The following is a 26,216-nucleotide window of genomic DNA, read 5'->3' as shown; positions in this document are numbered from 1 at the left end:
GCCCTCATCTCAGCTCGCACAAGTAAGCTCGCCTAAAAGCCAGCTTTCAACTAGCTGTGTTCGTCGGGCACTGGGAACGTAACAGTGTTCTAAGCCAGGAGGTACCTAGAATACAACTCCACTGCAGCTGGAGACACCTTCCAGGTCTGCTTATTCCACCTGCGTCTCACAAGATTCTGACAAACGGCTGTGGTGCAGATGTTGGAAACTTTCTGCAGGCACTGTGCAACTGTGAGGGACTGAGGGTTAGCTCAACTCTCCAAAGTACGTTGATTTTGGACAAGGCGTTCAGCTAGCTTCTCTCGTATGGCACTTAGGATGTAGCACGTGGTTCATACAGGGAATACTAGGAAATCGCTGGTTTGAGCTTGGATGCACTAGTCTTGTGGGCCGTGAATTTCCACTTAACTCTCACAACACTTCAGGCACGCATCGGGGCTAGGCCTGTTAGGAGCACGGTGTTCCTGCAAGCAGGATGTGAGAGGGACAGTCCATAAGCTCAACTCTGAGACGTCTGTATGGTTTGTAGCAGATGTCTGCTAGACACTTTGATGGGAGCTAGGACCGAGCTACACTCTCATTGAACAAGGACGTTTGCAATGTCTGTATTGAGATCAGATACACTTGAGGAGAATCCTGTCACTTCCACAAGATTTTCACACAACCTCTTCGGGACCTAAAATAAGGATGCTGGGACCTACATCTACGGGCAGTCAGGATGGGGGCGGGTCCTGCCCTGATCTCAGCTCGCACAAGTAAGCTCGCCTAAAAGCCAGCTTTCAACTAGCTGCGTTCCTCGGGCACTGAGAACGTAACAGTGTTCTAAGCCAGGAGGTACCTAGAATACAACTCCACTGCAGCTGGAGACACCCTCCAGGTCTGCTTATTCCACTTGCGTCTCACAAGCCTCTGACAAACGGCTCAGATGCAGATGTTGGAAAATCTTTCTGCAGGTAGTGTGCAACTGCGAGGGACTGAGGGTTAGCTCAACTCTCCGAAGTAAGTTGCTTTTGGACAAGGTGTTCAGCTGGTTTCTCTCGTATGGCACTTAGGATGTAGCACCTGGCTCATGCAGGGAATACTAGGAAATCGCTGGATTGTGCTTGGATGCACTCGTCGTGTGGGCCGGGACTTTCCACTTAGGTCTGACAACACTTCAGGCACGCATCGGGGCTAGGCCTGTTAGGGACTCGGTGTATCTGCAGGCAGGATGTGGGAGGGACAGTCCATAAGCTCAACTCTCGGAAGTGTGTATGCTTTGCAGGCAGATGTCTGCTAGACACTTTGATAGGAGCTGGGACCGAGCTACACTCCCATTGAACAAGGACATTTGCAATGTCTGTATTGAGATCAGATACACTTGAGGAGAATCCTGTCACTTCCACATGCTATGCACAAAACCTCTTCCAGCACCAAACATAAGGATGCTAGGTCCTATGTCTACGGGCAGTCAGGATGCGGGTGGGTCCTGCCCTGACATCAGCTCGCAGAACGAAGCATGCCTACAAGCAAGCTTTCAACTAGCTGCGTTCTTAGGGCACTGAGAACGTCGCAGTACTCTAAGCCAGGAGGTACCCAGAATACCCCTCCACTGCAGCTGGAGACACCCTCCAGGTATGCTTATTCCACCTGCGTCTCACAAGACTCTGACAAACGGCTGTGATGCAGATGTTGGAAAATCTTTCTGCAGGCAATGTGCAACTGCGAGGGACTGAGGGTTAGCTCAACTCTCCGAAGTAAGTTGCTTTTGTACAAGGCGTTCAGCTAGCTTCTATCGTATGGCACTTAGGATGTAGCACCTGGCTCATGCAGGGAATTCCTGGAAATCGCTGCATTGAGCTTGGATGCACTAGTCTTGTGGGCCGGGACTTTCCACTTAGCTCTGACAACACTTCAGGCACGCATCGGGGCTAGGCCTGTTAGGAGCGCGGTGTTCCTGCAGGCAGGATGTGAGAGGGACAGTCCATAAGCTCAACTCTGAGACGTCTGTATGGTTTGTAGCAGATGTCTGCTAGACACTTTGATGGGAGCTAGGACCGAGCTACATTCTCATTGAACAAGGACGTTTGCAATGTCTGTATTGAGATCAGATACACTTGAGGAGAATCCTGTCACTTCCACAAGATTTTCACACAACCTCTTCGGGACCTAAAATAAGGATGCTGGGACCTACATCTACGGGCACTCAGGATGGGGGCGGGTCCTGCCCTGATCTCAGCTCGCACAAGTAAGCTCGCCTAAAAGCCAGCTTTCAACTAGCTGCGTTCCTCGGGCACTGAGAACGTAACAGTGTTCTAAGCCAGGAGGTACCTAGAATACAACTCCACTGCAGCTGGAGACACCTTCCAGGTCTGCTTATTCCACCTGCGTCTCACAAGACTCTGACAAACGGCTCAGATGCAGATGTTGGAAAATCTTTCTGCAGGTAGTGTGCAACTGCGAGGGACTGAGGGTTAGCTCAACTCTCCGAAGTAAGTTGCTTTTGGACAAGGCGTTCAGCTAGCTTCTCTCGTATGGCACTTAGGATGTAGCACCTGGCTCATGCAGGGAATACCTGGAAATCGCTGCATTGAGCTTGGATGCACTAGTCTTGTGGGCCGGGACTTTCCACTTAGCTCTGACAACACTTCAGGCACGCATCGGGGATAGGCATGTTAGGAACGCGGTGTACCTGCAGGCAGGATGTGGGAGGGACAGCCCATAAGCTCAGCTCTCCGAAGTGTGTATGCTTTGCAGGCAGATGTCTGCTAGACACTTTGATAGGAGCTGGGACCGAGCTACACTCCCATTGAACAAGGACGTTTGCAATGTCTGTATTGAGTTCAGATACACTTGAGGAGAATCCTGTCACTTCCACATGCTATGCACAAAACCTCTTCCAGCACCAAACATAAGGATGCTAGGTCCTATGTCTACGGGCAGTCAGGATGCGGGTGGGTCCTGCCCTGACATCAGCTCGCAGAACGAAGCATGCCTACAAGCAAGCTTTCAACTAGCTGCGTTCTTAGGGCACTGAGAACGTCGCAGTACTCTAAGCCAGGAGGTACCCAGAATACCCCTCCACTGCAGCTGGAGACACCCTCCAGGTATGCTTATTCCACCTGCGTCTCACAAGACTCTGACAAACGGCTGTGATGCAGATGTTGGAAAATCTTTCTGCAGGCAGTGTGCAACTGCGAGGGACTGAGGGTTAGCTCAACTCTCCGAAGTAAGTTGCTTTTGGACAAGGCGTTCAGCTAGCTTCTCTCGTATGGCACTTAGGATGTAGCACCTGGCTCATGCAGGGAACACTAGAAAATCGCTGGATTGAGCTTGGATGCCTAGTCTTGTGGGCCGGGACTTTCCACTTAGCTTTCACAACACTTCAGGCACGCATCGGGGCTAGGCCTGTTAGGAACGCGGTGTATCTCCAGGCAGGATGTGGGAGGGACAGCCCATAAGCTCAACTCTCGGAAGTGTGTATGCTTTGCAGGCAGATGTCTGCTAGACACTTTGATGGGAGCTAGGACCGAGCTACACTCTCATTGAACAAGGACGTTTGCAATGTCTGTATTGAGATCAGATACACTTGAGGAGAATCCTGTCACTTCCACAAGATTTTCACACAACCTCTACGGGACCTAAAATAAGGATGCTGGGACCTACATCTACGGGCACTCAGGATGGGGGCGGGTCCTGCCCTGATCTCAGCTCGCACAAGTAAGCTCGCCTAAAAGCCAGCTTTCAACTAGCTGCGTTCCTCGGGCACTGAGAACGTAACAGTGTTCTAAGCCAGGAGGTACCTAGAATACAACTCCACTGGAGCTGGAGACACCCTCCAGGTCTGCTTATTCCACTTGCGTCTCACAAGCCTCTGACAAACGGCTCAGATGCAGATGTTGGAAAATCTTTCTGCAGGTAGTGTGCAACTGCGAGGGACTGAGGGTTAGCTCAACTCTCCGAAGTATGTTGCTTTTGGACTAGGCGTTCAGCTAGCTTCTCTCGTATGGGACTTAGGATGTAGCACCTGGTTCATACAGGGAATACTAGGAAATCGCTGGATTGTGCTTGGATGCACTAGTCTTGTGGGCCGGGACTTTCCACTTAGCTCTCACAACACTCAGGCACGCATCAGGGCTAGGCCTGTTAGGAGCGTGGTGTAACTGCAGGCAGGATGAGGGAGGGACAGTCCATAAGCTCAGCTCTCGGAAGTGTGTATGCTTTCCATGCAGATGTCTGCTAGACACTTTGATGGGAGCTAGGACGGAGCTACACTCCCATTGAACAAGGACGTTTGCAATGTCTGTATTGAGATCAGATACACTTGAGGAGAATCCTGCCACTTCCACATGCTATGCACAAAACCTCTTCCAGCACCAAACATAAGGATGCAAGGTCCTATGTCTACGGGCAGTCAGGATGCGGGTGGGTCCTGCCCTGACATCAGCTCGCAGAACGAAGCATGCCTCCAAGCAAGCTTTCAACTAGCTGCGTTCTTAGGGCACTGAGAACGTCGCAGTACTCTAAGCCAGGAGGTACCCAGAATACCCCTCCACTGCAGCTGGAGACACCCTCCAGGTATGCTTATTCCACCTGCGTCTCACAAGACTCTGACAAACGGCTCAGATGCAGATGTTGGAAAATCTTTCTGCAGGTAGTGTGCAACTGCGAGGGACTGAGGGTTAGCTCAACTCTCCGAAGTATGTTGCTTTTGGACTAGGCGTTCAGCTAGCTTCTCTCGTATGGCACTTAGGATGTAGCACCTGGCTCATGCAGGGAATACCTGGAAATCGCTGCATTGAGCTTGGATGCACTAGTCTTGTGGGCCGGGACTTTCCACTTAGCTCTGACAACACTTCAGGCACGCATCGGGGCTAGGCCTGTTAGGAGCGCGGTGTTCCTGCAGGCAGGATGTGAGAGGGACAGTCCATAAGCTCAACTCTGAGACGTCTGTATGGTTTGTAGCAGATGTCTGCTAGACACTTTGATGGGAGCTAGGACCGAGCTACACTCTCATTGAACAAGGACGTTTGCAATGTCTGTATTGAGATCAGATACACTTGAGGAGAATCCTGTCACTTCCACAAGATTTTCACACAACCTCTTCGGCACCTAAAATAAGGATGCTGGGACCTACATCTACGGGCAGTCAGGATGGGGGCGGGTCCTGCCCTGATCTCAGCTCGCACAAGTAAGCTCGCCTAAAAGCCAGCTTTCAACTAGCTGCGTTCCTCGGGCACTGAGAACGTAACAGTGTTCTAAGCCAGGAGGTACCTAGAATACAACTCCACTGCAGCTGGAGACACCTTCCAGGTCTGCTTATTCCACCTGCGTCTCACAAGACTCTGACAAACGGCTCAGATGCAGATGTTGGAAAATCTTTCTGCAGGTAGTGTCCAACTGCGAGGGACTGAGTGTTAGCTCAACTCTCCGAAGTAAGTTGCTTTTGGACTAGGCGTTCCGCTAGCTTCTCTCCTATGGCACTTAGGATGTAGCACCTGGTTCATACAGGGAATACTAGGAAATCGCTGGATTGAGCTTGGATGCACTAGTCTTGTGGGCCGGGACTTTCCACTTAGCTCTGACAACACTTCAGGCACGCATCGGGGATAGGCATGTTAGGAACGCGGTATACCTGCAGGCAGGATGTGGGAGGGACAGTCCATAAGCTCAGCTCTCGGAAGTGTGTATGCTTTGCAGGCAGATGTCTGCTAGACACTTTGATGGGAGCTAAGACCGAGCTACACTCTCATTGAACAAGGACGTTTGCAATGTCTGTATTGAGATCAGATACACTTGAGGAGAATCCTGTCACTTCCACAAGCATTTCACACAATCTCTTTGGCACCTAACATAAGGATGCCTGACCTACGTCGACGGGCATTCAGGATTCGGGAGGGTCCTGCTCTGACTTCAGCTCGCCAAAGGAAGCAGGCCTCCAAGCCAGCTTTCAAGTAGCTGCATTCTTAGGGCACTGAGAGCGTAGCAGTACTCTAAGCCAGGAGGTACCCAGAATACCCCTCCACTGCAGCTGGAGACACCCTCCAGGTCTGCTTATTCCACTTGCGTCTCACAAGTCTCTGACAAACGGCGGTGGTGCAGATGTTGGAAAATTTCTGCAGGCACTGTGCAACTGTGAGGGACTGAGGGTGAGCTCAACTCTCCGAAGTATGTTGCTTTTGGACTAGGCGTTCAGCTAGCTTCTCTCGTATGGCACTTAGGATGTAGCACCTGGTTCATACAGGGAATACTAGGAAATCGCTGGATTGAGCTTGGATGCACTAGTCTTGTGGGCCGGGACTTTCCACTTAGCTCTCACAACACTCAGGCACGCATCGGGGCTAGGCCTGGTAGGAGCTCGGTGTACCTGCAGGCAGGATGTGGGAGGGACAGGCCAAAAGCTCAACTCTCAGGGGCGTGTATGCCTGGGAGGCAGATGTCTGCTTCCCACTCATACAGGGGAGTTAGAACCTCGCTACACTGTCATTGAACAAGGACATTGGCAATCGCTGTATTCAACTCACATTGCTGTGAGGACAGGTCTGACGTTTCCACAGGCATTTCTCACAACCTCTCCCTGCACTTCACATGAGGATGTTAGCAGCTCCACCCACAGGGGGACCCGAGCCGGGAGGGTCCTTTGTTGTGCTCAACTCTCAAAAGTAATTATGCCCCGAATGCAGCTTTCCACTAGCTGCCTTCTTATGGCCGAGAGAACGTAGCAGCACTGGAAGTCAGGACGTTGCGTGAATACCGCTCTACTGCAACGAGTGACAGCACCATTGAGGCCTGCAGCTTGCTCCTTGCGTCCCATGAGCTTCTGACAACTATGTCTAGTGAGGATGTTCGTAACTCCATGTGGAGGCAGTGTGGATGTGGGAAGGACCGCGAGTCAGCTCATCTCACAGAAGGAAGTTCCCCTGAGAGAGAGCTTGCAACTAGGTACTCAGGGTTGGAAGTTAGTATGTACCACCCATCTGAGGGAGGAAGTCGTCAGAAGTCACTGGATTGAGCTAAGAGACACTTGCCTCTCACAAAGCTTGAATCCCGTGTCCAACGAAATCCCTTGGCTGCAAAGGGTACAGGCGGTCAGCATGTGGGAGGTTGAAGCCATAAGCTCAACCCAAAGGAGTGTGCATGCCTTGGAGGCAGCTGTCCGCTAGGCGCGAAATTGACAAGCCAGTCACATGGTTCTCTCTCTGCTGCTGTCCCGCGTAGAAAGAAATGCTGTGCAAGCGAACTGTACAGGCAGTCAGGATGTGGGAGCGATAGGCCATAAGCTCAACTCTCGGAAGTGTGTACGCTTTCCAGGCAGATGTCTGCTAGACACTTATTGATGGGAGCTGGGACCGAGCTACACTCTCATTGAACAAGGACGTTTGCAATGTCTGTATTGAGATCAGATAAACCTGTGGAGAATCCTGTCACTTCCACAAGCTTTTCACACAACCTCTTCGGCACCTAACATAAGGATTCCTGGACCTACGTCTACGGGCAGTTAGGATGCAGGAGGGTCCTGTCCTGACCTCAGCTCGCACAAGGAAGCAGGCCTACAAGCCAGTTTTCAACTAGCTGCGTTCCTTGGGCACTGAGAACGTAACAGTGTTCTAAGCCCGGAGGTACCCAGAATACAACTCCACTGCAGCTGGAGACACCGTCCAGGTCTGCTTATTCCACTTGCATCTCACAAGCCTCTGACAAACGGCTGTGGTGCAGATGTTGGAAACTTTCTGCAGGCACTGTGCAACTGTGAGGGACTGAGGGTGAGCTCAACTCTCCAAAGTAAGTTGCTTTTGGACAAGGCGTTCAGCTAGCTTCTCTCGTATGACACTTAGGATGTAACACCTGGTTCATACAGGGAATACTAGGAAATCGCTGGATTGAGCTTGGATGCACTAGTCTTGTGGGCTGGGACTTTCCACTTACCTCTCACAACACTTCAGGCACCCACCGGGGCTAGGCCTGTTAGGAGCGCGGTGTACGTGCAGGCAGGATGTGAGAAGGACAATCCATAAGCTCAACTCTCGGAAGTGTGTATGCTTTGCAGGCAGATGTCTGCTAGACACTTTGATGGGAGCTAGGACCGAGCTACACTCTCATTGAACAAGGACGTTTGCAATGTCTGTGTTGAGATCAGATACACTTGAGGAGAATCCTGTCACTTCCACATGCTCTTCACACAACCTCTTTCGGGGCCTAACATGAGGATGCTGGGTCCTATGTCTACGGGCAGTCAGAATGCGGGAGGGTCCTGCCCTGACCTCAGCTCGCACAAGGAAGCATGCCTACAAGCAAGCTTTCAAGTAGCTGCGTTCTTAGGGCATTGAAAACGTAGCAGTACTCTAAGCCATGAGGTACCCAGAATACCACTCCACTGCAGCTGGAGACACCCGCCAGATATGCTTATTCCACTTGCGTCTCACAAGCCTCTGACAAACGGCTGTGGTGCAGATGTTGGAAACTTTCTGCAGGCAGTGTGCAACTGCGAGGGACTGAGGGTGAGCTCAACTCTCCGAAGTAATTTGCTTTTGGACAAGGCGTTCAGCTAGCTTCTCTCGTATGGCACTTAGGATATAGCACCTGGCTCACACGGGGAATACTAGGAAATCGCTGGATTGAGCTTGGAGGCACTAGTCTTGTGGCCCGGGATTTTCCACTTACCTCTCACAACACTTAGGTCACGCATCGAGCCTAGGCCTGTTTGGAGCGAGGAGTACCTGCAGGCAGGATGTGGGAGGGACAGGCCATAAGCTCAACTCTCAGGGGCGTGTATGCCTGGGAGGCAGATGTCTGCTCCCCACTCCTACAGGGGAGTTAGAACCTAGCTACACTCTAATTGAACAAGGACGTTGGCAATCGCTGTATTCAACTCACATTGCCGTGAGGACAGGCCTGACGTTTCCCCACGCATTTCTCACAACCTCTCCCTGCACCTGACATAAGGATGTTAGCAGCTCCACCCACAGGGGTACCCGAGGCGGGAGGGTCCTTTGTTGAGCTCAACTCTCAAAAGGAAGCATGCCCCGAATGCAGCTTTCCACTAGCTGCGTTCTTTTGGCCGTGGGAACGTAGCAGCACTGGAAGTCAGGACGTTGCGTGAATACTGCTCTCCTGCACCGAGTGAGAGCACCATTGACGCCTGCAGCTTGCCCGTTGAGTCCCATGAGCTTCTGACAAACATGTCTAGTGAGGATGTTCGTAACTCCATGTGCAGGCATGGTGGAAGTGGGAAGGACCACGAGACAGCTCATCTCACAGAAGGAAGTTCCCCTCGGAGAGAGCTTGCATCTAGGTACTCAGGGTTGGAGCTTAGTATGTACCACCCATCTGAGGGAGGAAGTCGTCAGAAGTCACTGGATTGACCTAAGAGACACTTGCCTCTCACACAGCTTGAATCCCGTGTACAATGAAATCCCTTGGCTGCAAAGGGTACAGGCGGTCAGCATGTGGGAGGTTGAAGCCATAAGCTCAACCCAAAGGAGTGTGCATGCCTTGGAGGCAAGCTGTCCTCTAGGCGCGAAATTGACATGCCAGTCACTTGGTTCTCTCTCTGCTCCTGTCCTGCGTGGAACGAAATGCTGTGCAAGCGAACCGTACAGGCAGTCAGGATGTGGGAGCGATAGGCCATAAGCTCACCTCTCTGAAGTGTGTACGCTTTGCAGGCAGATGTCTGGAAGACACTTATGATGGGTCCTAGGACCGAGCTACACTCTCATTGAACAAGGACATTTGCAATGTCTGTATTGAGATCAGATACACTTGAGGAGAATCCTGTCACTTCCACAAGCTTTTCACACAACCTCTTCCAGCCCCTAACATAAGGATGCTGGGACCTACATCTACGGGCAGTCAGGATGTGGGAGGGTCCTGCCTTGACCTCAGTTCGCACAAGGAAGCACGCCGACAAGCCAGCTTTCAACTAGCTGCGTTCCTCGGACACTGAGAACATAACAGTGTTCTAAGCCAGGAGGTACCCAGAATACCACTCCACTGCAGCTGGAGACACCATCCAGGTCTGCTTATTCCACTTGCGTCTCACAAGCCTCTGACAAACGGCTGTGGTGCAGATGTTGGAAACTCTTTCTGCAGACAGTATGCCACTGTGAGTGACTGAGGGTGAGCTCAACTCTCCGAAGTAGGTTGCTTTTGGACAAGGCGTTCAGCTAGCTTCTCTCGTATGGCACTTAGGATGTAGCACCTGGTTCACACAGGGAATACTAGGAAATCGCTGGATTGAGCTAGAATGCACTAGTCTTGTGGGCCGGGACCTTCCACTTAGCTCTCACAACACTTCAGGCACGCATCGGGGCTAGGCCTGTTAGGAGCGCGGTGTACCTGCAGGCAGGATGTGGGAGGGACAGTCCATAAGCTCAACTCTTGGAAGTGGGTATGCTTTGCAGGCAGATGTCTGCTAGACACTTTGATGGGAGCTAGGACCGAGCTACACTCTCATTGAACAAGGACGTTTGCAATGTCTGTATTGAGATCAGATACACTTGAGGATAATCCTGTCACTTCCACATGCTTTCACACAACCTCTTCCAGCGCCTAACATAAGGATGCTGGGACATATGTCTACCGGCAGTCAGGATGCGGGAGGGTCCTGCCCTGACCTCAGCTCGCATAAGGAAGCATGCCTGGAAGTCACCTTTCAACTAGCTCTGTTCTTAGGGCACTGAGAACGTAGAAGTACTCTAAGCCAGGAGGTACCCAGAATACCACTCCACTGCAGCTGGAGACAACATCCAGGTCTGCTTTATTCCACTTGCATCTCAGAAACCTCTGACAAATGGCTCTAGTGCAGATGTTCGAAACTCATTCTGCAGGCAGTGTGCAACTTGAGGGACTGAGGGTGAGCTCAACTCCTAGAAGTAAGTTGCCTTGGGACTAGGCATCCAGCTCGCTTCTCTCGTATGGAACTTAGGATGTAGCACCTGGCTAACATAGGAATTACTAGGAAATCGCTGGATTGAGCTTCTAGCCACTAGTCTTGTGGGCCGGGACTTTCCACTTACCTCTCACAACACTTCAGTCCCGCATCGAGCCTAGGCCTGTTAGGAGCCAGGTGTACCTGCAGTCAGGATGTTGGAGGGACAGGCCATAAGCTCAACCCTCAGGCGCGTGTATGCCTGGGAGGCAGATGTCTGCCCCCACTCATACAGGGGAGTTAGAACCTAGCTACACTCTAATTGAACAAGGATGTTGGCAATCGCTGTATTCAACTCACATACACGTGAGTACAGCCCTGTGCTTCCACATTCATTTCTCACAACCTCTCCCTGCTCCTAACATGAGGATGTTGGCAGCTACGTCCACAGGCAGGCATGATGCGGTGGGGTCCTGGCTTGAACTCATATCTCAAAGGAAGCATGCCTCAATTGCAGCTTTCCACTAGCTGCGTTTTTACGGCCATGAAAATGTAGCAGCAGTGTATGGTGTATGCAGGCTGTGGATGCACCTGTCCGGGAGGTGCGAAAGTGACAAGCAAGTCACTTGGTTCTCTCTCTGCTCCTGTTCTGTGTAGAACGAAATCCTGTGGAAGCGAACCGTACAGGCAGTCAGGATGTGGGAGGGACAGGCCATAAGCTCAACTCTCAGAAATGTGAATGCCTTGCAGGTACATGTTTGCTTGCCACTCCTACAGGGGAGATAGAACCTAGCACGACTCTCATTGAACAAGGCTGTTGGAAATCCCTGTATTGAATTCAGATTCACGTGAGTACAGGCCAGACACTTCCACATGCTTTTCACACAACCTCTTCCAGCACCTCACTTAAGGATGATAGGAGGTATGTCTACAGGTAGTCAGGATGTGGGCAGGTCCTGCCCTGAGCTCAGCTCTCACAAGGAAGCATCCCTAGAAGCCAGTTTTCAACTAGCTGTGTTTTTATGACTGTGGTGTCCTTCTAACCTAACCTATACTTGGTCACTCCAGTCCCCAACTGGGCCTCAGCTGGTCTTGTGCCTCTGGTACTTTGTTTGGCCTCACCTGGACCTGGTAACTATGTTCCCACCTGGGCCTCAACTGGTCTTATGACTTTTGTCCCCACCTGTGTCTCACCCAGACCAGGTGACTGAGTTCCACCTGGGCCTTACCTGGATCTGGTGAATCTGATCCCCTCCTGGGTATCACCTGGACCTGGTGACTCTGGTCCTCACGTGCACCTCACCTGGACCTGGTGACTCTTGTACTCACCTGGGCATCATCAGGATATGTTTAGTCTGTTTCCCAAGTGAGACTCTGGAACATTTAATTTGGTCCTCACCTGGGCTTCACCTGGACCTGGTGACTCTGGTTTCCACATGAACCACACCTGGACCTGGTGTCCCTGCTGTTCTTGTAGCCTCTCCTGTGCCTGGTGACTCCAGTCCCCCTACCCCCGGGCCTCACCTGGATTTGGTGATTCTGGTCCTCAGCTTGGTTTCACCTGGACCTGGTGACTGTGGTCCCCACCTTGGCCTTACCTGGACCTGCTGATTCTGGTTCCCACCTGGGCCTCACCTGTACCTGGTGATCTGGTTCTCACATGGACCACACCTAGACCTGGTGACCGTGCTGTCCTTCTAGACTCACCTTTAACTGGTAACTCTGGTGTCCACCTGGGCCTCCCCTGGACCTGGTGAATCTGGTCCCCACTTGGTCCTCAAGTGGACCTGGTGACTCTGGTCCTGAGGTGGGCATCATTGGAACATGGTTATTGTGTTCCCCACCTGGGACTCACCTCGACCTGGTAACTCTGGTCCTTACCTGGGCCCCACCTGGACCTGGTGATTCTGGTCTCCACCTGAGACTACCCTGGATCTGGTGACTGTGGTCCCCACCTGGGCCTCACTTGGACCTGGTGACTCTGATCCCCATCTGGGCCTCACCTGGCCCTGTTAACTCTGGTCCTCAACTGGGCATAATTGGGACCCGGTTACTGTGTTCCACAACTGAGCCTCACCTGGACCAGGTGACTCTGGTCCCCCTCTGGGTCTCACCCTGACCTGGTGACTGTGAACCCCACTTTGGCCTGATTTGGACCTTCTGACTCTGGTTGCCACCTGCGCCTCACCTCGAACTGTTGACTCTGGTTCTTTCAAGGGCCTCCCCTATACCTGGTGATTCTGGTCCCCACCTGGGCCTCACGTGTGCCTGGTGAGTCTGGTCCTCACCTGGGCCTCATCTGGACCTGGTGACTCTGGTCCCCACCTGGACCTCTCCTGGACCTGGTGACTCTCTTTCCAACATGGACCTCACCTGGATCTGGTGACTCTGGTCCTCAGTTTGGCCTCACCTCGACCTGGTGACTCTCGTCCCCACTTTGACCTAACTCAGACCTGGTGAATCTCGTCCCCACCTAGGCCTCACCTAGACCTGGTGACTCTTGTCCCCAGCTATGCCTCAATTCGACCTGATGATTCTGGTCCTCACGTGGTCCTCACATGGACCTGGGACTCAGCTGGATATAGTGGCTCTGATTCCCACATGGGGCTTACCTGATACTGGTGACTGTGGTCTCCTTCTATGCCTCACCAGGACCTGGTGATTTTGATCCCCATTGGGCCTTGCATGGCCCTAGTGACTCTGGTCCTCACGTAGGCATCATTGGGACCTGGATACTCTATTCCACACCTGGGCCTCACTTTGACCGGGGACCTCTGGTCCCACTCTGGGCCTCAAACTAAACTGGTTACTCTGGTCCCCCTCTGGACCTCACCCTTACCTTTTGACTCTGGTCCACCCTCCCCCCCCGGGCTTCACTTGGACCTGGTGAATCTGGTCCTTACCTGTTCCTCACCTGGACCTTGTGACTGTGGTCCCCACCTGGGTCTCACCTGGACTTGGTGAATCTTGTTGCCACCTGGGCCTCATCTGGACCTTGTGACTGTGGTCCCCACCTTGGTCTCACCTGGATCTGGTGGCTCTGGTTCCCATATGGGGCTTTCCTGGACCTGGTTCCTGTGGTCTCCTTCTGGCCTCACCTGGAACAAAATGACTCTCATGGGTAAATAAATAAAATCTTAAAAACAAAAGCAAGAGAAAGGACAAAGTCATATGATCCTCTCAAGAGTTGCAGAAAAAGCATTTGACAAAATACAACATAAAAAGCATAGTGGGTAGTAAAAGGGAATATAAGGGAAGGGAGAAGAAATGTGTGGGAAATATCAGAAAGGGAAACAGAACATAAAGACTCCTAACTCTGGGAAATGAACTAGGGGTGGTAGAAGGGGAGGACGGCGGGGGGTGGGGGTGAATGGGTGACGGGCACTGAGAGGGGCACTTGACGGGATGAGCACTGGGTGTTGTTCTGTATGTTGGCAAAGTGAACACCAATAAAAAATAAATTTATTATTTAAAAAAAAAGGATAGTGGGTTTTTTATTTTTTTATTTTTTTTTCGGCATAGTGGGTTTTGAGGAAACGTATATCAACAGAATAAAGGCCGTGTAGGAAGGCCCATAGCTGACATCATCCTCAAGGGTGAAAACTTGAAATCGTCTCCCCTAAGAGCAGGAACAAGCCAAGGAAGTCCCCTCTCAGCACTGGAAGTCCTATCGTAGTCAACAGACAGGAAACAGAAAAGGTTCCACACCTGGAAGGGGGACATCACACTGTCCCTATTTGCTGAAGACGTGGTATTAGAAACAGGAAACCCGACAGACTCCACCAAAAACTGTTAGAACTAATGAGTGAATTCCTTAAAGTTGTGGGACACAAAATGAACAGAGATCAATAGCCTTGCTGTGTCCCGACAATGAGCACTCAGGAAGGAAATTCAGGACATGACTCCCTTATCAGGAGCATCCAAAAAACAAAATAATTAGACTGAACCAAGGGACTGCAAGACTTGTACACTGAAAATTACAAGACTTTGGGAGGACATCCTGGGCTCGTGGGGTCGGAGCCTTCATCTTGTTAAAATGTCCACAGTTCCAGAAGCCACCCGCAGTTCCAATGTCATTCCTATCAAAATCATGGTGGCCGATTTTAGAAATAGAAAAAGCACTCCTAACATTTGTCCCCCCCCCACAAATGACCCTGGACAGCAAATCAGTGTTGGAGAAGCAGGATAGAGCTGGACACAGCACTTTCTTATTTCAAACGATGTCACAGAGACACAGGATAAAGCAGTGTGGTTCTCGGGCCCCTGGCTGGCTCCGTTGGTTAAGCATCTGACTCTTGACCTCACCCCTGGTCTTGATCTTGGGGTCATAAGTACTAGGCCTGTGCTGGGCTGTGGACGAGGCATGGAGCCTACTTAAACAAACCAAACCCACAGGGGTGTGGTTCTGGCATTGCTGAAGGAGCAGAATAGAGAGCCTGGAAGAAAATGCACTCTGATACAGTCAACTGATTTTTTAAACTTAATTTAATTTAAACCCAATTAATTAACAGTATAGTGTATTATACTTTCAGAGATAGACTTCAGGGATTCACCAGTTGGAGATAACACCAGTGCTCATGACATCACGTGCCCTCCTTCATGCCCGTCTACCAGTTACCCTGTCCCTCCACTTCCCTCCCCTCCAGCGACCCTCAGTTTGTTTCCTGTCATTGAGTCTCTTTTTCCTCCATCTCTGTTTTCATCTTATTTGTTTTTCCTTCCCTTCACAGATGTCCATCTGCTTTGCTTCTTTAATTTCACCTATGAATGACACCATATGGTCATTTTCTTTCCTGACTGACTGATTTCGCTTAACATGATCCCTCTAGTTCTATCCACGTCATTGCAAATGGCAGGATTTCCTTCTCTTTGATAGCTGAGTAACATTCCTATCATCTATCTATCTATCATCTATTACCATCATCTATCTCCCATCCTCTTTATCCATCATCTGTCTGAAGGCACCAAGGCTCCTCTCACAGTGTGGCTACTGTGGACCCGCCTGCTGTGGACATTGGGGTGCAGTTGTCCCGGAGTCTCACTGCATCTGTATCTTCGGAGTGAGCTCCAGGCGGAGCACCTGCTGGTCGCAGGGCGGCTCTATTTGTAACTTCCTGAGGAGCCTCCACACTGTTTCCAGGGTGGCTGCACCAGCCCGCGGTCCCGCCCACAGTGGAAGAGGGTTGAGTGGGTTTTGTAGGACGTGATAAAAGTCTGGTCCACATTTCATTTTGCGTCCTGTGGGCTCCAATTCATCGTCCTTAAGTATTTCTGGGGAAGCCGGGTGTTGGGCTCCGTTTCAGTGAGACGTTTCCGAAGCTCACAGGCCTCAGCTGGAGCCTGGAAGGAGGCAGGTGTGGCCCCGGGGACAGGGACACTGCCTCCTGCACGGCCTCTTGCAGTGCCTAAGCATCCCGCAGGGGGCGCCGGACTCCAGACCCCGCCCAAGGATCGCGCATGCGCAGTAAGCCTCGTCCGCTTGCACTAACAGGAGCCAGCCTGTGCTTGGGAGGCCTGAGGAGGAGGTGGGGTCGCGTCCACGCTGATGAGCCGCAGCCTCCTCAGGACGGGCAGTGAGGCTTCAGGAGGACATTGGGCCACGTTCACGCTGTCAGGAGCCCCGGTCTCCTCAGGACCCGCGGTGAGGCTTCAGGAAGATGTGGGCCAACATCCACGCAGACAGGAGCCCCTGGGCCGCCTCAGGAACCGCGGGGAGGCTTCAGGAAGATGTGGTGCCGGGTCCACTCTGGCAGGAGCTCCCACGCCCCTCAGGACATAAGTTGAGGCTTCTGGAACCTGGGGGCCACATCCACGGTGACAGGAACCCCGGCTTCCTCAGAACACAGGGTGACGTTTTGGGAGGACGTGGGGCCACATCCACACAACCAGACGCTGACTTCCTCAGGACCCCCGGTGTAGACTTCGGGAAAATGGGAATGTGTCCATGCGGACAGAAGACCCCAGCCTTGTCAGGGCCTGAGGTGAGGCCTAAGAAAGATGTGGGTGCCGCATCCACACTGACAGGAGTCTCCGACCTCCTCAGGACCCACTGTGAAGGTTTGGGAAGATTTGGGGCCACATCCATGCTGACAAGAGCCCCCAGCCTCCTCAGGTCTTATGGTGAGGCTTGAGGAAAATGTGGGGCCACGTCAACACTGACAGGACCCCCGTCCTCCTCAGGACCTGCACTTTGGCTTTGGGACATATGGGGCTGCGTCTATGCTGATAGGAGTCTACAGCCTCCTCAGGACCCGCGGTGAGTTTCCGGGGGGACGTGGGACCATGTCCAGGCTGACAGGAGCCTCCGGCCTCCTGAGGACCTGCTGTGAGGCTTCCAGAGGATGTGAGACCTAGTCCACAGTGACAGGAGACCCGGTGTCCTCAGGACCCCACTGACTATGACTCAGGAACACGTGAGGCCGCGTCTGCACTCACAGGAGCCCGGCTTCCTCAGGACCCCCTAGAGGACTCTGGAGGCGCCGTTGGGGGCCACGTCCACATCAGAAGGGACTCCTCAGAACCACAGGGTAAGTGAATGGGTAGAATGAATGGTAGGGTCAGGGGAGGGGAGACGGTTGGTGGTTAGGTTTCGTTAGATGTTAGGGGTTAGTGTTTATGCTTATGGTTACGGATTAGAGGTTAGGGTGAGGGATAATTGTAAGGGTCAGTGGTTAGGAGTTAGGATGGGGGTTAGGGATTAGGCATAGGGGTTAGGGTTAGGGACAGGGTTTAGAGTTAGGGTTAGGGTTTAGGCTTTAGGGATTAGGGCAGGAGGTTAGGATTTGGGGTTAGGGTTATGGTTAGAGTTAGGGTTGGGCTTAGGTTTGCAGTTAGGGTTAGGGGTTAGGGTGTGAGTTAGGGTTGGGGTTAGGGTTAGGGGTTAGGGTTAAAGTTAGGGCTAGGTTTAGGGTTAGGGCAAGGGTTCGGATTAGGATAGGGGTTTGGGGTAGTGCTAGGGTTAGTGTTTGGTTAGGGGTTATGGTTGGGGTTAGGTCAGGGTCAGGGTACGGTTTTGGTAAAGGGTTAGGGAGTGGCTTAGGAGTTAGTTTTAGGGTACGGGTTAGGGTACAGTTTGGGGTATGAGATAGCATTAGTATTAGAGGGTTAGGGTTAGGGTAAAGATTAGGAATCTAGGATTAGGAATAGCATTTGAGTACATTAAGTTAAGGTTAGGGTTAGGAGTTAGGGTGAGGGTTGGCAGGAAGATTCAGTGAATGTGTTTCAGTCTTGGGGTTTGTGTTTGGTTTTTGATTAGTGATAGGTCTTGTTCAAGGGTTAGGTTAACAGTAGGCTTAAGCGTAGGGTTAGGGTTATGTCTGTGTATGGTTAGAGTTTGGGTCTTGGCATGTGCCTGCACTGGGACTCATAGTATCTTGGGCAGTTTAGTTTTATGCACTCTATTGAGGTTTTGGGTTCAAAGATAGCCTGATTCCACCAAGTCAGTGGCCTCCCCAAAGCATCAAAATCCAGGCTTCTGCTGGGGTCAGAAAAGACATGGCAGGCTTCTCCTGAGCTGAGCTAAGGAGGGGACTTGTGGCTCTAAATACTCTTTATGTGGATTTTCAGTTGCCTTTCTGATTTTATCTCTTGTGCGCACATATTTCATCAATACTACCAATTATTATTTTAGAGTTTTACTTGTAATCCTGTTTGTAAACACAGTATGATATAGTTTCAGGTCTACCACATAGTGATTCAACCCTTGGATACAACGCCTGCTACTGGTCACAGGTGCCCTCCACTATCCCCATCCCCTGATTCCCCATCCCCCTCACCTTCCTCTGGTATTTATTAGTTTATTCTCTGTAGTTAAGAGTGTGTTTCTTGGTTTGCTTCTCTCATCCACCCCCTCCGCCCCTTTGTTTGGTTTCTTAAAATTCACATGTGAATGCAATTGTATGGTATTTGGTAACTGTCTTTCTCTGACTGAATGAGTTCATTTAGCATAAGTCCTTTCCACTTCTCCCACGTCATTGTAAATGGCTTCATTTCATCCCTTCTGATGACCGAGTGATGTCGTAGTGTGTATATTTACCACATCGTCTCTGCCCATTCATCTGTCGATGGACATCTGGGCTGTATGCACAGTTTGGCTGTTGTTGATAACCCTGCTACAAACAGTGGGCTGCGTGTCCCTCTTCGAATCTACTAAACTACTTTTGTATCCTCGGGGTAAATACCTAGCTGTGCAATTTTGGAATCGTAGGGTAGCTCTATTTTTAACTTCTTGAGGACCCTCCACACTGTTTTCCACAGTGGCTGCACCTGTTCACATGCCCACCAGGAGTGTAAGGGGGCTCCCCCTTCTCCATAGCCTCACCAACACCTGTTGTTTCTTGTGTTGTTAATTTTAGCCATTCTGACGGCTGTCAGGTGACATCTCATTGTGGTTTTGGTTTGCATTTCCCTGATGATGGGTGACGCTGAGTGTCTTTCCGTGTGTCTGGCGGCCATCTGGATGTCCTGTCAGAGACAAAGTCCATTCATGTCTTCTGCCCATCTGCAGTTGGATAATTTGTCTTTAGGTTGCTGAGATTTATATTTGCTTTATATATTTTGGATACTAACTCTTTTTTGGATGTGTTGTTTACAAATATCTCCTCTCATTTTGTATGTTGCCTTTTAGCTGTGGTTGTTTCCTTCACTTTGCGGATGCTTTTCAATTTGATGAAGTCCCAATAGTATTTTTGCTTTTGTTTCCCTCGCCTCAGAGGCATATCTAGAAAGAAGATCCAATGGCCAATGTCAAAGACATTGCTGCCTATCTTTTCTTCTTTTTCTTCTTTTCTAAATGTGAGAAAAGGTCTCACATTGTCAGCGAGTGGTTTGTGCGGGGTCTGGGGATGGGCCATGGGGCTGATTGTCAGATGCGCATGTGCCTGGGAGATGCACCTGTGGAGTCAGAGGCGGCGTGGGCGTCAGCGCCTCTGGCCTCCAGCGGGCGGCGCTGTGCTGCTATCTGATACTCAGCGCTGGAGGGCGTGATGCGGGTTGGTCCTCTGGCTCTGGGGCTGAGCATCCCGCCCCCCAGTCAGCAGGGGCTTTCCTTTTCTCTGTGAGAAAAGGTCTCACATTTAGGTCTTTAATCTATTTTGAATTTATTTTTTATATACATGGTGTAAGAAATTGGTCCAGTTTCATTCTTCTGCATGTGGCTGCCCGGTTTTCCCAACACAATTTGTTATTATCCTGGGGTCAGGATTAGGGTTTGTTGAAGAGACTGTCTTTTTGCCATTGGATATTCTTTCCTGCTTTGTTGAAGATTAAGCGATCATAGAGTTATAGGTTTGTATCTTGTTTCGGCTTTCCATTCTGTTCTATTGATCTAAGCATCTCCTGTTGGGAGATTTTTGATTGCTAATTCAATTTCTTTGCTGGTTATCTGTCTGTTCAAGTTTCTTATTTCTTCCTTTTCCATTTTTGCTATGTTATATATTTCTAGGAAGGAATTGTTCTATTTCTTCCAGGTTGTAGGTTGCTGGCATATAATTTTTCATAATGTTCTCTTATAATCATGTGTATTTCTCTAGTGTTCTTTTTTTTTCTAGTATTGGTTGTTATTTCTCTTTTCTCATTTGTGATTTTATTTGGGTCCTTTCTCATCTTTTTATCTTTTTTCTTTTGTAAAGATTTTATTTATGTATTCATGAGAGACACAGAGAGGCAGAGGTATAGGCAGAGGGAAAATGAGGCTCCATTCAGGGAGCCTGATGTGGGACTTGATCCCCCGGGACCCCGGGATCATGACCCGAGCCAAAGCAGATGCTCAACCCCTGAGCCACCCAGGCATCCCGGATCATGTTTTTTAAGCCACTGTGCTACGCTATATCTTTTGATTGGAGCATTTAGTCTATCAGCATTCAGAGTGATTACTGAAAGATATAAACTTAGTGCCTTTGTGTTACCAGTAGAGTTGGTGTTTTTGGTGACATTCTCTGGTCCTTTCTAGTCTTTGTTGCTTTTGGTCTCTTTTTTTCCCCCACTAGAAGAGTCCCTCTTAAAATTCCTTACTGGACTGGTTTAGTGGTCATGAACTCCTTTATTTTTTGCCTGTCTGGGAAACTCTTTATCTCTCCTTCTATGCTGAATGACAGCCTTGCTGAAGAAAGAATTCTTACAAATTGAACTCCAATTAAAAAAAAATTAAAAACAATAAATTTTTGCTATTACGATTGAGGAAAATGGCATTTTTTGTTCAGAAATTTTTAATTTCTTCCTTGTGAGATTAAATAAGTTTTGATGATTATTCTTAAAAAAACAGAAGAAAGAATTCTTGGCTGCATACTTTTCCCATTCAGCATATTGAATATTTCCTTCCAACTTCCTTCTGGCTTGCCAAGTTTGTGAACAGATCTGCTGCAAATTGATTCATCCTCCCTTGTAGGTAAGGACTACCCCCCCCCCAAAGCCCCACCTCCACTGCTTTCAGGATTCTTTTCTCGTCTGTGTATTTTGTGACTTTGACTCGGATGTGCCTGGGTGATGGTCAGCTTCTGTTGAATTTATTGGGAGTTCTCTGTCTCTCGATTTCAGTGTCTGTGTCCTTCCTCAGGTTATAGAAGTTTACATAATTCGTTCAAATAAAACTTCTGCGCCCTTTTCTTCTGAGTCTCCGATGATATGAATATTATTGTTTTAATAAGTGGCTGAGTTCCCTCAGTCTCCCTCTGTGGTCCATAACCTTTCTTGGGACTGCATCTCAGTTATAGCATTTTTAACGTTGGCCTGACTAGATTTTAGTTCTTTTATTTCTACGGTAAGGGATTCTCTAGTTTTCTTCTGTGCTCTTTTTCCAGCCCAGCTGCTATCTTTATAATCATTGTTTTTAACTCTAGTTAGACATCCTATATGCGTATTGATGCACTTCCTGGCTCTGAGTACTACCTCATGTTATTTTATGGAGGTGAATTTCTCCATCTCATTATTTTTTCCAGAAAAGAAAGAAGGAAGAAAAAGAAAAACCAAGAAAACCAATAACAACTGCCCTCCCCCCCAAAAGAAACAGCAGATTATTTTGGCCTGCTAGTTAAAAGGTAATGTAAATTTCAGCTCTTCTTCTCAGGGGCCTTAAGTATTTCTGGGGAAGCCGGGTGTTGGGCTCCGTTTCAGTGAGACGTTTCCGAAGCTAACAGGCCTCAGCTGGAGCCTGGAAGGAGGCAGGTGCGGCCTCGGCACAGGCAGGCCGCCTCCTGCAAGGCCTCCTGCAGCGCCTGAGCGTCCCACAGGGGGCGCCTGAGCCCAGGTCCCGCACAGGGAGCCCGCATGCGCAGTAGGTCTCATCCGCCTGCACAAACAGGAGCCCGCCTGTGCTGGGGAGGCCTGAGGGCGATGTGGGGACGCGTCCACGCTGATGAGCTGCAGCCTCCTCAGGACCCGCGGGGAGTCTTCAGGGGGATATTGGGCGGCAATCACGCTGACAGGAACCGTGGTCTCCTTAGGACCCGCGGTGAGGCTTCAGGAAGATGTGGGCCAACATCCACGCAGACAGGAGCCCCTGGGCCACCTCAGGAACCGCGGGGAGGCTTCAGGAAGATGTGGTGCCGCGTCCACTCTGGCAGGAGCTCCCAGGCCCCTCAGATAAAAGTTGAGGCTTCTGGAACCTGGGGGCCGCATCCACGGTGACAGGACCCCTGGCTTCCTCAGAACACGTGGTGACGTTTTGGGAGGACGTGGGGCCACATCCACACAACCAGACGCTGACTTCCTCAGGACCCCCGGTGTAGAATTCGGGAAAATGGGGATGCGTCCATGCGGACAGAAGACCCCCAGCCTTGTCAGGGCCTGAGGTGAGGCCTAAGAAAGATGTGGGTGCCGCATCCACACTGACAGGAGTCTCCGACCTCCTCAGGACCCACTGTGAAGGTTTGGGAAGATTTGGGGCCACATCCATGCCGACAGGAGCCCCCAGCCTCCTCAGGTCTTATGGTGAGGCTTGAGGAAAATGTGGGGCCACGTCAACACTGACAGGACCCCCGTCCTCCTCAGGACCTGCACTTTGGCTTTGGGACATATGGGGCTGCGTCTATGCTGAAAGGAGCCTACAGCCTCCTCAGGACCCACGGTGTGGTTCCGGGGAGCCATGGGGCCATGTCCTGGCTGACAGGAGCCTCCGGCCTCCTGAGGACCTGCTGTGAGGCTTCCAGAGGATGTGAGACCTAGTCCACAGTGACAGGAGACCTGGTGTCCTCAGGACCCCGCTGACTATGACTCAGGAACACGTGAGGCCGCGTCTGCACTCACAGGAGCCCGGCTTCCTCAGGACCCCCTAGAGGACTCTGGAGGCGCCGTTGGGGGCCACGTCCACATCAGAAGGGACTCCTCAGAACCACAGGGTAAGTGAATGGGTAGAATGAATGGTAGGGTCAGGGGAGGGGAGACGGTTGGTGGTTAGGTTTCGTTAGATGTTAGGGGTTAGTGTTTATGCTTATGGTTACGGATTAGAGGTTAGGGTGAGGGATAATTGTAAGGGTCAGTGGTTAGGAGTTAGGATGGGGGTTAGGGATTAGGCATAGGGGTTAGGGTTAGGGACAGGGTTTAGAGTTAGGGTTAGGGTTTAGGCTTTAGGGATTAGGGCAGGAGGTTACGAGTTAGGGTTAGGGTTATGCTTAGAGTTAGGGTTGGGCTTAGGTTTGCAGTTAGGGTTAGGGGTTAGGGTGTGAGTTAGGGTTTGGGTTAGGGTTAGGGTTAAAGTTAGGGCTAGGTTTAGGGTTAGGGCAAGGGTTCGGATTAGGATAGGGGTTTGGGGTAGTGTTAGGGTTAGTGTTTGGTTAGGGGTTATGGTTGGGGTTAGGTCAGAGTCAGGGTCAGGGTACGGTTTTGGAAAAGGGTAAGAGATAGGGTTAGGGAGTTGGGTTTTTTTTATGTATGTACCTTATATATTTCTTATTTTTACTTTCATGGTACTTTAATTGTGTTTCCTATTTTGGGATTTAGAATCTTTTAACAAGCAGGTGAAATAATCTGGTGGGGTTTTTTTTGGGAGGGCAGTTGTTATTGTTTTCTTGGTTTTTCTTTTTCTTCCTTCTTTTCTGGAAAAAATAATGAGATAAAAAATTAAAAGAAAGCAATTAATAAAAAAGAATCAAAGTAAATAAATGAAAATAAAGCCCAAAGTACAAAGGAAGCTAGACCCTACTTTCCAGGCAGAGCTGAAGCTCTGCAGCCTCCGTGGTCCGACCACTTGGTGTCAGCGAGTGGTCTGTGCGGGGGTCTGGGGATGGGCCATGGGGCTGATTGTCAGATGCGCATGTGCCTGGGAGATGCACCTGTGGAGTCAGAGGCGGCGTGGGCGTCAGCGCCTCTGGCCTCCAGCGGGCGGCGCTGTGCTGCTATCTGATACTCAGCGCTGGAGGGCGTGATGCGGGTTGGTCCTCTGGCTCTGGGGCTGAGCATCCCGCCCCCCAGTCAGCAGGGGCTTCCACAGAAGAGCCCCCAAGCCCCCGGGTCTCCGCCGCTCCTCTCAGAACCCTGCCTTCACTCTGCCTGCGTCCGAGCTTCTTTTGGTTTTGTTTTTTATCTCAGACTGTTGTGCCCAAGATTGTGAATCCAAGAAACCACCCAGAAGCCGACATTGATGGAAACATAGGAGGGTTTATTTACAAGCTCGAGCTTGTGTCCAAGTATACCTGACACAGCGGAGCAGAGACTTGGACCCCGAGGTGGGTTTTAGCTTAGTTTTAAGGGCTGGTCTGGGGGACCTCCAGAAGGGCTTGAGCAATTCCTCAAGTTCTGTTTACATTTTGCAATGGGGCCTTCAAGGGCATTGAGCTCTTTTCTCATTCTAATAGGGGCTTCCTGCCCTTGGCCTGGGCTCAGTTCTTATGCTAATGTGGGGCTCTCTAGGACATTAAGCTGTAAACTTTTGTTTTTTTTTGCTGTGACTGAAGTAATGTAAATTTCAGCTCTTCTTCCCAGGGGCCTGGGATGACTGGACGTGTGCTAACGCTAAACTTAAAGTGGAATGGCCTTAATTTTCTCGGCCTCCACACGTCCCATCCCATCCTATGTAGCTCCTTCCTCCTTCCCCGGAGCTCCTAAGAGAGCAATTGCAAATGACCTCAGCTTGGCAGCATGTGTTGGGGGACAGGCCCAGGGATTTGGGATCAGGAAGACCTGGATTGTGGGCTTCCCGGCTGTTCAGCGGGATTGGATGCTGCAGACTCTTATTCCCTAAGGCTATCTTGACCACTGACTTTGTATATAGAAAAGCTCTCCTTTGTCTTTAAAAGATGAAGAGCGAGTCAAAGCGTTTTTTCTCTGCCCATCTGATTGCTCAGATTCCAATCTGAGACGTATTTCCTGTTAATCAGGATAATTTACTATCCATAGTACTATGGTTAAAATATTCTGACACAAGTAATTTAGAGGGATGAGGGTTTCTCATCTCTTTCTTCACAGCTCAGTCACTCATCAGGAAATGCATTTTTATGGATTTGGAAAGAACAGAGAGACATTATTACCAATGGTCATATTATTATGTGAAGGATTCTTCCCTGAGATCCCAAGAAGGCAATTTTTCCTCGGGCTTGAGGAGGCCTCTTGGAGTCAGGTTAGAATCAGAAATTTTCTGTTTGGGTTTCAAATAATGGAACTGGTTAGCTAAGTAAACACGGACAGGCACTTAGGTTCTTTTTGAATTTCAATTTCCTTAAAAGCTATAGAATAATTTCTGAACACCTCATTGGACTGTTGTAGGATTTCCTTATTGCTAATATAAGTTAACATTCATATGGCACATATTATGTGCCAAGAATTGTGTCATGCTTCACATAAAAGAACTCCTGGGATCCTCCAACAACCCTATGGGCAGGTACTGTTATCTTGATGGGCCAACTAAAGGATAGGAAGAAAACATCTTGTCCAAGGTCAAACAGCTAGTTAAGTGGATTCGAACTCAGGAAGCCTGACTCCAGGCTGTTATGGCCACCAGAAAATGTTTATTAAGTACTTCCTAACGTCCTAGGTAATGTACAAATAAAGTCCAACTCTTTACTCATTAGAGCTCTATGGCACAGGCATTATTACTGTCACCGTTTTGCAGAGAAAGAAGAAGGTTCAGAGCCTAAGCTCAAGGGACGTGCCCAGAGCCCTACAATTCAGAGGCAGAAACCTTCCTTTTCCTCATAATATTCTCCTTCCACCACTTACCTTCTCCTTTCTCTGTCTTAATATAAATGTTGCTTCTTCTGGTTATCTTCTCTGAGGCCCCAGTTAGACTAAGCCTTCTTATATATGTACTTGTAGTAAGCTGTATATTTACCTTTGTATTGGCTACTATAATCTTGTCTAGTTGTCTTTCTGTCACTTTTTGGTTAGTATCCGTCTCTCCCACCAGCATGGCCTGGAGGGAGATAGGCACTGCATCTATGTC

This window comes from Vulpes vulpes, chromosome 16 (assembly GCF_048418805.1).
Source record: "Vulpes vulpes isolate BD-2025 chromosome 16, VulVul3, whole genome shotgun sequence".
Classification (NCBI taxonomy): domain Eukaryota; kingdom Metazoa; phylum Chordata; class Mammalia; order Carnivora; family Canidae; genus Vulpes; species Vulpes vulpes.
The sequence above is the reverse complement of the archived record's forward strand: the minus strand, read 5'-3'. Positions refer to the sequence as shown.